General features: G+C 27.6%; 1 protein-coding gene across 2 annotated transcripts in view; it reads left to right on the top strand.

The window, feature by feature from the left end:
• Positions 1-13066, top strand: part of hzg (CTD small phosphatase herzog) — a 31340-nt gene that overhangs the window by 3202 nt on the left and 15072 nt on the right. The gene's annotated exons all lie outside the window — the stretch shown is intronic.

The raw sequence follows: 13066 nt of genomic DNA on the forward strand, positions 1-13066 counted from the left end.
TTTTGTATCCCTTAAGAAACGATAAATCCATATTTTTGTGTTGATTTTTAAGTATAAATTTAAATTTTTCACAAATTATGTCTAAATTTTCACAAAATAGGTACCTTTCAGAAAAACCTAGACAGACCCCTGATATATATTTTAGTGGGCGACTCAGCATATCAAAAATTGGTCATCTCATAATTAAAAGTAGGAGTCCCGACTAAATATCTGATGGTATTTTAACATTGCTTCCAGTTATTGAAGGAATGTTAAGACCAGGGGTCTGTCTAGGTTTTTCAGAGAGGTCCCTATTTTGTGAAAATTTAGACATAATTTGTGAAAAATTAAAAATTATATTAAAAAATCAACACAAAAATATGGATTTATCGTTTCTTAAGGGATACAAAAATAAAATTTTAAGAAAAAGTATTTTGTGAAACTACCGTTTTTCCTAAAATTGAATTTGTGAAACTACCATTTTCCTAAAGTTGAATTTGTGAAGGTACCGCTAAACGGTAGTAAATTCGGCCTGGACAGACCCCTGAAGACTATAATGGTGTTGATGTAAAAGTAAATAAAATAAATGTAAATAATAAATGTTTAAACATTTGCTTAGATATGTCTGTCCAGACATTTTGTAAAAGGTCCGGTTTTGTAAAATTGTGAAAAAATTACGCGTAATTTGTGAATATAAAATAAACGTTAAGTTACATTCTTTCAACTAGGGTCCGATTTTGTGAATTTGTGCAAATAGGGTCCATTATTGCAAAAAAACTTTTTCAAGGAGTTTTTAAAATTGTAAAGACATACAAGATTATGCTCAACACTGTGAAATTATAATTAAAAAAATTAAATTTTAAAAAATAAACTGCAATTGCAGCTACTAAATTAGTGATGCAACATACAAATATTTGGTATTTAGCCTATACTGCTGAATGCAGAATATTAATTTCGGACGAATAAAGAAGCGTCTGCCGAAGACAAAATTTAGTTCGTTTACATCTGTCTTTCTCCCACCCCCCTTCCTGGGAAGGGTTTATTCGATTAACAGAACAATAATGAAGATAAACAAATTTGTGAAGGGTCCGATTAAAAGATAAATTATTTTGTGAAGGGTCCGTTTTTAAGTTAAAATATTTTGTGAAGGGTCCGTGAACGGACCCAAATTTCTTCTAAACAGACCCCTAACAGTACTATTTAGTACAGTATGCACACCAAGGCTCAAAATTAAAGTTGTCCCTGCCATGGCATGTACTACTAGGTTCCGTTTCGGCATGTATTTTTTAAAATCTTTTCTTGTCTTGCTGGGCATGCAAGTACTCAATCGGAAATATTAATGAAGCATCCCTCAAATTTTGATGAAAATCGCAAGATATTTAATTAAATGGGACGGGGGGAAAAAACTGCACCAAAAAGACCATAATTGATTGATCACTTGTAAAATTCTATGCATGTTTATTTATAAATGCTTCATATTTATTATAGCTAATAATTATCCTTACACTAAAATTTTGGGTTTTTGAAGTGATGGATTAAACTATGGTTTTAAGACCAGATAAACCTCAATTATTAAATACTTTCCAACCCTGCTGGCAAGGGATGTGAAAATTTTAAGATTTATCAAGCCCTGGTGCTCATTATTTTAGTCTAGCCTTTTTTTTTTCTTTACTTTTGCTGGAGGTTTTCCATAATTATTTACAGTGCCATCCCTAAGCTTCATTTTGGTTGTGGGTCTTTTTTTGCTGCAGTATTTTGCTAAGGTTTATTAATTTTTTTAAATAACTGTTCAGATATAAATATGTTTCATGGTTTTCACTTTTTATCATTCAACTTATCTATGCTTATATTTTTAATTTAAAGTTCGCAAAAATTTAAAATTGTTATGAATATCTTTTTGTATTTTTCCTTGCATTTGAATGATGGATTAGTTTTTGATATTTGGATATTGTTTATACAGTTCCCTATCACTTTGAGATATTGTTTAGTTTTTCTGTGTCTCAGTTTTTTTGTTGTTTATTTTAGAAGTTTAATCATTCATTATTTAGTTCTGTATTGTAATTTTCAGTTTTTTTTATTTACTTATTTAAATGTCACAATTTTAATTTAGCTGGTTTCTTTATATCTTTTGTGATTTTTATTGGGGTATGCTAAGAATAATCACTAAGCTGTCAGAGAAACTCAGAATTTTATAATTATATATTTATTATTATATATACTTTTTTTTTTTTTTTTTTTTTGAGTTTATAAAGCAGAGGTAACTTTCCCTATATCAATTTAACCAAAAATTTTGAAAATATTTAAGACATGTGGTTGTAATTTCTTTGTTTTGTATTTTAATAGCTAGTTCTTAAATATGTAATAATGGTAAATTTTCGTTAAAATTTTATGTTTAAAATAAATACGATGCAATTGTTTCTCGTTAATGCATCTTTGTAGCAGAATTTTTAATTGTAAGCCCGAAGTTCCATACATTTGTTTGTGACACCAGTTAGATAGGTTTAGTATATTCACAAACAATAAATAGTACAAAATTTATGCTTACTATTGATATAGAAAAAATTATTGTAATTTAAACTAAATTTAATCCTATACTAAAAATTCGCATGTTTTATAAATAAACTTGTTTATAATATATATGTTTTATAATTAAACTTGTTTTATAAAACTTGTAGGATCAAAATTAAGTGGTTTAGTTTGTAAACTAAATTTTAATATTTTTCTTGAATTTTTAAATTTTTTCTTTTTTTTATCAAGCACTAAGTAAAAATTATCTGTATATCGGAATACTTAACTAATTAATCGGTGGATAATTATAATGATTAATTGGTTAATTAGTATTACTAACTTTTTAAAAAAAATCTAATAGAGATATGTAAGTAAACCAGTGAAAATTTATACAGACATGAAATATCTGTGTTACAGGTCCTTGGGACCAGTCCACAACGTTTATTCTGTTCAAAAGATTATAAAGGGGAATGGGTAAAAACTTAAAATGACCAATACAATTGTTTAGGAATAAGTATTAAAAAAGAATAGCTTAAATTTAAATAAATTAATTTAATGTAGACCAGAAAGTTAAGTTTGATACAGAATTTCAAAATCTATATAATCTATTTAAAAGAATCCATATAATCTATCTATTAGCTATATAATTTAAAGAATCTATTTCTATATAATATCTATTTCGAAGTATTCATGAATTTAAATAGGATATTTTAACAGTTCTTCATCAGTAAAATATTCTGAATGACTACAGTTATTTAATTTTCTAAAAATTTCAATTTCTACAGTTATTCATCTCATAATCAAAAGGGGAAAGAAAAAAAAAATCATTCTAAAAATTTGCTCAAACATTGTGCTTGTGTGGGTGAAAAACTATAATGTTGAAAATAACCTAAGCAGCCATTCACAAATTATGTGTTTAAGAAGAGTGTATTCTATATTTTTATTTATTAATTTTTATACAGTTTATATTTTTATTTATTAATTTTTATGCAGTTTAAATTTTTTTTATTAGAATGCGACCAACAAATTTAAGCTTGAAAATAAAATTGGAAAAAATGATACTTAACTGCTTTGTTTCTAAACTGCAAGTATATTTTTGTTTAATGTAGGGTGATATTTGATAAATGATAGGGTTGGAGCTGTAGTGAAGTGTGACATTTTGTAACGTTAAAAAAGAGTGATCAAAAATATTGAAAAAAAAAAGTATATTGACTGTCATAAATAACATTTATTACCCCTAAGAACTTGAAAATAATAGAAAAGATTGTCTTCCATAAATTTGTTCCAACGTTTTTGATTAAAAAATTTTTCAATTTTCCTTTATAATGGTTACATTAAGAAACAAATGCTTTTTAAATCAAATACATTATTTTCGATAGATTTGAGTTTTTATTAGCCAGGGGTCTGTCCAGACATTTTGTGAAAGGTCCGTTTTTCGTGAAATTGTGAAAAAATTACTCACATTCTTTCAACCAGGGTCCGCTTTTATGAATTTGTTTAAATAGGGTCCGTTATTGCAAAATTGTAATTGTAATTATTGCAAAATTACAATTATTTTAAATTATAAAGATATACAAGATTATGCTCAACACTGTAAAATTATAATTAAAAAAATTAAATTTTAAAAAATAAACAACAATTGCTGCTTCTAAATTAGAGATGGAACATACAAATATTTGGTATTTAGCCTATACTGCTGAACGCATAATATTAAGTTCGGACGAATAATGGAAGAATCGTCTGCCGAAGACAAAACTTCGTTTACATCCATCTTTCTTGTTTTCTGCCCTGGTAAAGGTTTATTCGATTAATAAAATAATAATGAAGATAAACAAATTTGTGAAGGGTCCGATTAAAAGAAAAATCATTTTGTGAAGGGTCCGTTTTTAAGTTAAAATATTTTGTGAAGGGTCCGTTTTCAAGTTAAAATATTTTGTGAAGGGTCCGTTAACGGACCCAAATTTCTTCTAAACAGACCCCTGTTAGCACACAACGGCAGCAGACAGATAAGCAGGTTTGACTGTTTATTTAAAGTTATTTTTTAATTGTTAACTTTTATTACTATTTTCCATCATTTCTCAAATTTTTATCGAATTTCATTTATTTTTTCTTAAAATTTATACATACAATTTTTTTAAAAATAGTAATTTATAATTGAAAAGAACTAAACTAAACAAAAATATTTTTCTTTCCTTAGAGGGGAACGCTATCTAAAAAATATTTAGGTAAAAAAAGTATTGCATATTCCTGCCTAGGTGGGACAAATAAACTCAACCCTTTGGAATAAGTCATTTTCATTTGTTCTAGAAAGCTAGAGTTTTTTCTTCTTCGTTTTCCTAAATTGTTTACCACTTAAACAAGCTTCAGGAGTATTTGATCTAAGCCACATTATGGGGCTGTTATGAATAAAGGAATTTTTTTTTTATTGTTGTGACAGTAGAAATATCAATTATTTTTTAAACAGAGGACATTTACGCATTTGTTCCGATTAAATTTACGCATGAATAGATTTATATAGTTTTTTTTTTCAATTCAACTTCAAGATTTTAACCTTGACTGGCCTTGTCTCTCTGTGCTCTACTGTTGCGGAGACAATGGAAGAGGACACTTTTGACAGTTCTGTAACAAATTGCGCATTTTACATAATGCTGCATTGCTTCTCTGGTTTTATGGTATTCCTTTCTCGGTCTGTAATATGAGCTTTGGATATTTTTCTTCATGCTGAACACGAGGCGCACTATTGTTTTTGTTTTGAGAAAAATGCCATTAAAGCAAAGCTCAAGATGCTTTCGGACATTTTAGTGTGCATTCTATGTCATTTTAGCTGTGTGCTGTCTTTTTTAACTTTTTTTATTAGGTGTTTTCGATGTTATTGGCATGTAGAGAATTTCGTTGCGAAAATTGACGGCTTTATGTATTTCTATTATTCTTTTTGTCGTGTTGTGTGCATCGAAATGTTATCAATGTATGCGCTTAGCTTCTGTTAAAAAATTTGAGAATTAATGTATCGAAGATATTTAGTACTAAAACTTAAAATTCTGCACTTTTACATGTGTATGTTCTGTGCGCGAAGTTACTACAAAACAAAATATCATCTATGTTATTTATGAATGAGCTTAAGTATTTGTAATGCTAGTAACATTTTTTAAGTTACTAGCATTACAAATTTTAGTTTGAATTTGAAACTAAAAAACGAGCTATTTGATAATATGCTCACAAGAATTGCATTGCAACAGATGTACATGCAACAAGGATTTTATTATTATACAGAAGACCTTAAAAACTAAAAAATGCTATGTTGGGGTCAGGGTCAAATAATAATTAAAAATGCGATTTAAATAACTTGATTTTTTTTTTAAAGTCATTGATTTTAATCAACTGCGTTTTTTTTAAAGAAAATAATTGATTTAAACCAATTGTTTCTTTTTTTTTAAATCATTAAATTGAAAATATTTTTATAAATATATTCTTTAGGATGCGATTCTTTTTGTAGTCTGATTTGATTGATAATGAAGAATTAATGAAAGGGTAAATTATATTTCAAAATAGACCAATAAAATAAAATTAGGTACTAGAAATGGCATAGAGTTGCATTAAACTGTCAAATTATAATTTGTTAGATTATAATTGTTTATATAATAATTTGCTGGTAAAAAACCTAATTTTATCCTTTTAGTTTAATGTATAGTTGAATACTTGGTGTGTTTTTAAAATATATTTAATACGTAGTTAATGCTAACAAATATTGACTTGTTCTACCCATAACTACCAATATTTTTTTCTTCTTTCTAATCTACACTAATTTACTCTTTATTGGATATCCAACTTACAATTTGCTTTCCTATCTTGAAAATCTTAGGATGTTTAGATTGAATAAAAATAATCGTGATTTTTATTTATTCAGTGATTAGTTAGCAATAATAATTGTTGAAATATTTTGGTGATAAATATAAACTATTTTGGCTGTATTAACGTTTATAAATAATATTACTACTGTTAATACATTTTATTCGATGATTTGGATGATAAATATAAAAAAATTAAAAAGATCTGATTTAAATAAAATAAAATAAATCAACCGTTTAATTTTTTTATCATTAATTTCTTATACTTGTTGAGGCTATGTAAAGCTGCAATCATAAAAAATCTTAAATGTATTTAATTTTATTTGAAAGTGATTTGATTCACTCGTTTGTAGTTATAATTAATTTCTTTGCTCATAAGTGTAAATAATGAAGAAAAAAAATGTATAAATAAAAATCTGTTGAATGTAATTATATCTAAGCAAACATAAGTTTCAGATTAGAAAGTAATTTATTTCGGCTGAGCAGCTCGGTTTACATAGAAATAAATAAATTCTAAAAATTAAAAAAAAAAAAAAAAAGAAAGAAAGAAAGAAAAAAATCCTTCACCGTGAAAGTTAATTTTTATTATTACTAAGAAAACAAGTTTTGTTTTTAGAGTTAATAACACGTTAACAGATTAATTTGATGATCGTGGTTTGGATTTTTGAGATTATAATTTTTATTTATCTTCAATTTTAGAAGTGTCCTTTTTTCCCCATTTTGTGAGAAATCTCTTTCGCATTTAGCCTTAAACGTAACTTTCGAAACGAATTGCTTATAATTAATTTTAGGCTTGCGCCGAGAAAATAAGTATACACAGACGTAGAAAAACCATTAAAACAAACTAATAACAAGATTAATAATAAATTATATAAATAAACATATTCGCATTTTCTGATCTTAATAAAAAAATCTTCTAAAATACATTTTTTCCTCTTATTTATATTTTCTTTATTTATATTTTCTAGCCCAAGTTGAAAAATTTGAAAGTGACATGCTTCCCTAAAAGGTTAGCCTTCCCTGGTGCTGAAATTAAAGTAGAATATGTGTTGTCCCGTAATACTCCTTACAAATTCATAAATGTGTTACCCTTGACAACTAAAAATAATTCTACTATTGATTCAATAGGTACAAATTCTATTCTGAACATTTTCCCAGTTCCTAAATAAAGAATCGATTTGATCTGCTATTGGCTAATCCTTTGTTTTGATCGACTCATTCAGCAAAATAGTTTCTTTTTACCATTTATCTTGTCAATAAACCTCCTTCGCTCTTTAAATAATGAAAGATTTGGATGAGTGATATGTGATTTATACCACGCAGTAGTAAAGCGACAAAATATAGTTAACAACTCAGACGTCGGATACACCTTTTCGACCTTGACGAGACTCACCAATAAAATGTCATCAGATTGTTTATCTTTCGGGTTCAACTTGTCAATGAAAAAAGAAAACGCGTGACAAATAAACTAGTCATTGTTAAAAAATTTGAAAAAAAAAAAAAAAAACGTAGTTTTCTTTGCTTTTTATTTTTTACTCATCTGCATCAATTAGACTCGTCTCGTGAAAATTTTGGTTCCACGCTTTATTTGTTCGCATCCTACCTTTTGCCTCAGATTTAGTCTGTAACAAAACTATTTTGTAAGATTCGAAAAAATTTACTCGACTCCGATTATTAAAAAGTTATGCCCTAAACTGATCGAATAAAAAATAAGTAAATTAGTCAAATTTTTATAATTTTTTATGTACAAAATTTTTTATTCGATTGAGTATTGTGACTATTTTTTAAATTGCAATTTATAAAATTAATTTATTAAATTTGAACGTTTTTGAGGTTATGGTCTATTTCTTTTTCCACTAATGGCTCTTAAACCTATAATGGGCCGAAATAGCCTTGTTGGTAGAGCCCATGTCCATCAGATCGTGAGTTCGATCCACGTCGACCAAATACTTCCCTTGTAGTAAATGGTGAGTGGTGCACGTTAAGTCTGTCAGGTCACAAGGTTCCCCATGTTCCCATAACAAATCATACCTCTGGGAGTAAGGGTAAGGTCCTTGGATTGTGGAGGTTGACCGTTCTCTGTTTCAAGTCAAAATTACGATCTGCGGATGAATGAATAGATGTATGAATGAGTCCGCTCTATAAACTGGTTGTTAAAAGTTAGTTTAAAAAATAATTTAATGTACCATAGTTTGTTTATTCATTCACTAAATTTTCTTGTGATGTTAATGTATGTTTTGATAGTGTGCGTATGCGATGTTGATGTCTAGCTTTTCTTCTCGTACAATATTTTATATTTTAAATGCATTTGTTATGATTTATTTCTTCAACTGTTATTATGTTATAATATAACATATAATTTCAAGTTAACATTTACTTTGTAATAATATCAATACTTTCTTATGCTTTGGAGAAAATTTCAGTATTTCAAATTTTGATGAAAATTACCAAAGTCATACTCCCAGAAAAGTCCTCAATCGAAATCGAACGTTTCTTTTAACGACTTCACAACTCAGATAAATATTCAAATTTTGTCGTCTGTTAGTTGAACAACGTTTTCGGAGATTCAAAAGAAAACTAGTTGAAATTTCGAGCGAGTATAATAATTATGATTGTCATGCTGTTTGATTTCTCTATGATAGCGTTCACGTCAAATGATGCTGCTGTTTCCGTGTTTTTATTTTTGTTCTTCTGCCAAATTTATCACCACACCGCGAAGGGCATCACTTAAAAATAAGAGGATATCTTGAAAAAAGACATTAAGTTCATCGCTTACTTCGTCCAAGATTTTTAGATTCGAAATTTGATGCGAGATATTTTCAGTTGTGTGTGGCAAGCGATTTAATTGATGTGCGAGGCTGCTGTTGGACACTAAAATATCATTCTTTTTATTTATAGATGAATGAAAAGCTTTTGAAAATGTGAGACTGAAAAAATACGCATACTCGTTTATCTAAAATAACGGTACCCAATTTCACTAAGTGACCGACTTTCTATCGGCAGAACCCCAACCTTTTTAAAAAATTATATAACGACAATTTTAAGCGTATTAACCTATAAAAGATTTTTAAAAATATTTAAAAACTGGAATTATTCTTTCATCGTTTTATCATAATTATGTTTTTTGTTCGACAGTTGATTTCGTAGTCCTATAGCTGTTTCTAGTTCTGAATTTGTGTATGTTGAATAAACGTATAATGAAAATGAAACAAATCATGGTTTTCCGTTGAAGTTATAGTTAAAAAGAAATGTTATTAATTATTATTTATATTATGCTATTATAGTTAATTATATTTTCCTTATTAACGAATTTAGTTATTTTATTTTGATTAGAAAATTGCAATGGGAAATACTAATGCAATTTTTCATAAATGCATGTCTTTTTCATAATTTATTCATGATATTGTAATAAGAAAAAATATTCTTTATACAAAAGTAAATGCAATTTTATTTTCATTGTCATTTTGCTTTAAACAATTCCATAACGGCAACCGAAATATTATTTAAATAATCGATTATTGTATCTAAATATAAATAAAAGGTTTCATTGCTGATTAAGGGGAAAAAAAGTAAAAATTCTGGGAACTCTTGAAACCCTTTCATGGAGGGTTTCTCGGAACAACATTTGGGATCCGTTGATCAAGAATTTATATATTTTTATTTACATATCAGGGGTCTGTCCAGACATTTTCTGAAAGGTCCGTTTTTCTTGAAATTGTGAAAAAATAACTCGCATTCTTTCAACCAGGGTCCGCTTTTATGAATTTGTGCAAATAGGGTCCGTTATTGCGAAAAAAAGCTTTTTCAAGGAGTTTTTAAATTGTAAAGATATACAAGATTATGCTCAACACTGTAAAATTATAATTAAAAAAAATTACATTTTAAAAAATAACCAACAATTGCTGCTTCTAAATTAGAAATGTAACATACAAATATTTGGTATTTAGTCTATACTGCTGAACGCAGAATATTCATTTCGGACGAATAATGGAAGAATCGTCTGCCGAAGACAAAACTTAATTCGTTTACATCCATCTTTCTTGTTTTCTGCCCTGGGAAGGGTTTATTCGATTAACAAAACAATAATGAAGGTAAACAAATTTGTGAAGGGTCCGATTGAAAGAAAAATCATTTTTGTGAAGGGTCCGTTTTTATAAAAGATATTTTGTGAAGGGTCCGTTAACGGATTCAAATTTCTTCTAAACAGACCCCTGATGATTTATTTTAATTATTTTCAGAAATTTGATAGAAAATATAAAAGCTTATTATGGTCTTTTAAAGAGAAATTTAGGTCCTAACTGATCCGTCATAAATTATTTTTTCTTAATTATATTTGTGAAGAGTCAGTTAATATCTGAAAAATTAACTCTAATTATGAAATATGGAACGATTGTGCACATTTCCTGATAAATTATTATGGTTTATCCTTAAAAATCATAACCCCACTTTTAATAAAACTACAAGTAGAGTCTGTATTTTTATGACAAAAGAGAATTTTATGACGTAATAAATAGATGCTGGAATTTCACGTGACCCGTATAAAACAAGTTTTATTTTTATTTAGAGTCTCGTGTTTACATTCGTTAGAGTCCAGTGAAAAATGAAACGTTACATTTTTATAATTCTCCAAATCCCATTCGATGGATTTATTTTTAACTCAAATTGGAATCGAGCTTTGCCCATGGCTGTGACACTAGAACAGCTTTTAATTTCTCCCTCCAGCATAAAGCAGAACCTGTCTAGCCGCGTGTTGAGTTTTTGTCCAACATATGAGTAGCGCATTCAGTGGTTACCGAAACAGGTTTTCCTTATATGTTTGAATATGTAATCTGCAGTTTCTGTTTCGGTATTGCGTGGAGGGAGGATTTAATAATGTCTTATCGTTGAAACAGTGCTAAAAGGAAAAGTCTATGAGTTCTTTTAATTTTTGTTTTGTTTGAAATTAATAAAATATTGTCGATTTACAAGCGAAGCACATTAACTCAAGATTTGCTAATTATAAGCATTTTTATTATTTGCCTTTGAAATTATAATTCTTAAATTAGTGAAATTAAATTTTTAACTAATAAAATTATTTCCATAACTTTTTTATTTATTTATTATTTTTTCTTCAATTGCCTTAAATCATCGACCTAGCTGTTTCACTTTAAAGCTATGATATATTTATTTCACTTGTTACACACACATCAGGGGTCTGTCCAAAAGGTCCGTTTTTCGTGAAATTGTGAAAAAATTACTCACATTCTTTCAACCAGGGTCCGCTTTTATGAATTTGTGCAAATAGGGTCCGTTATTGCAAAAAAAAACTTTTTCAAGGAGTTTTTAAATAGTAAAGACATACAAGATTATGCTCAGCACTGTAAAATTATAATTAAAGAACTTAAATTTTAAAAAATAAACAACAATTGCTGCTTCTAAATTACAGATGCAACATACAAATATTTGGTATTTAGTCTATACTGCTAACGCAGAATATTAATTTCGGACGAATAATGGAAGAATCGTCTGCCGAAGACAAAACTTAATTCGTTTACATCTATCTTTCTTGTTTTTTGCCCTGGAAAGGGTTTATTCGATTAACAAAATAATAATGAAGATAAACAAATTTGTGAAGGATCCGATTAAAAGAAAAATCATTTTGTGAAGGGTCCGTTTTTAAGTTAAAAATATTTTGTGAAGGGTCCGTTTTTATGAAAAGATTTTGTGAAGGGTCCGTTAACGGACCCAAATTTCTTCTAAACAGACCCCTGCACATTAAATCAAGATTTTCCAGTTTTGATTTATTTATTTATTTTTTTGTATGAAATTCCATTGCATTGCTGAAGTTGAGTTGAACAGGTGAAACTAATTAAAATTTTTTATTTTATTTGGATAACATTTATTCTATTTTTAATTTTTTTTTTTTTTTTAAAGTCTCAGAACTATAATCATTGAAGCATATTTCACTTGTTATAAGTGATTGAATTTTAACTGTTAGCAATAAAAAATTACAGTGATTAGATTGGTTGTGTCATAATCAGACATCATTCTAAGGCAACCTATTACATAAAATTTTTGTTTAATTGTGATAAAAAAGTCGTAGAGCATGCAGAAATTTCAGAGTTAAATTTTTTTTTTTTAATAATTCTTGCAATTTTATTATAAAGGGAATTATGGTTGTAAGTATATTGCATAATATACTACTGGTTTGTCAGCATGAAAGTACCAAACTAATCAAGGCTGGTTGTAACGATATTTTAGTTAGATTTAATGTATAAATGAAAAGCGGTTATGCTACTTTCCATTCTTTAACATGCTGGTTAGCTCCTACAAATTTTGCAGATTTTCCATTTTAGATTATTTTGAATTTTTTTGAAGCATTAATTTGAAAAATGTAACCTATTGTGGTTATCAATTTTCTTTTTTATAAATACTGACTGTCTCATCTAAACTGCAGGCACTGTAAGTTTCATTAAGTAAATGTAAAAAATAAATAAGTTCTTGAATAAAGATGAGTTGAAATTAAAATGAGGAAATAGCATTGATCATTTATTGATGATTTTGTATACATTTTGATCTAAAAATGTTTTATTGTAATGTTATTATTATTGCATAATTTGAAACTTAATTGCAAACTTAATTAATGTTATTCCAGATTATAAAATTTTTTGCTTTTATCGATACCTGTAGGAATTTAATTGATGCTTTTCTATTGCTGAAAAACAATTCTTTTATCTGAGCATTACAAATACATT

The sequence above is a fragment of the Parasteatoda tepidariorum genome, chromosome 8 (assembly GCF_982258835.1).
Source record: "Parasteatoda tepidariorum strain Cologne lab strain chromosome 8, Ptep-v5.0, whole genome shotgun sequence".
Lineage (NCBI taxonomy): Eukaryota > Metazoa > Arthropoda > Arachnida > Araneae > Theridiidae > Parasteatoda > Parasteatoda tepidariorum.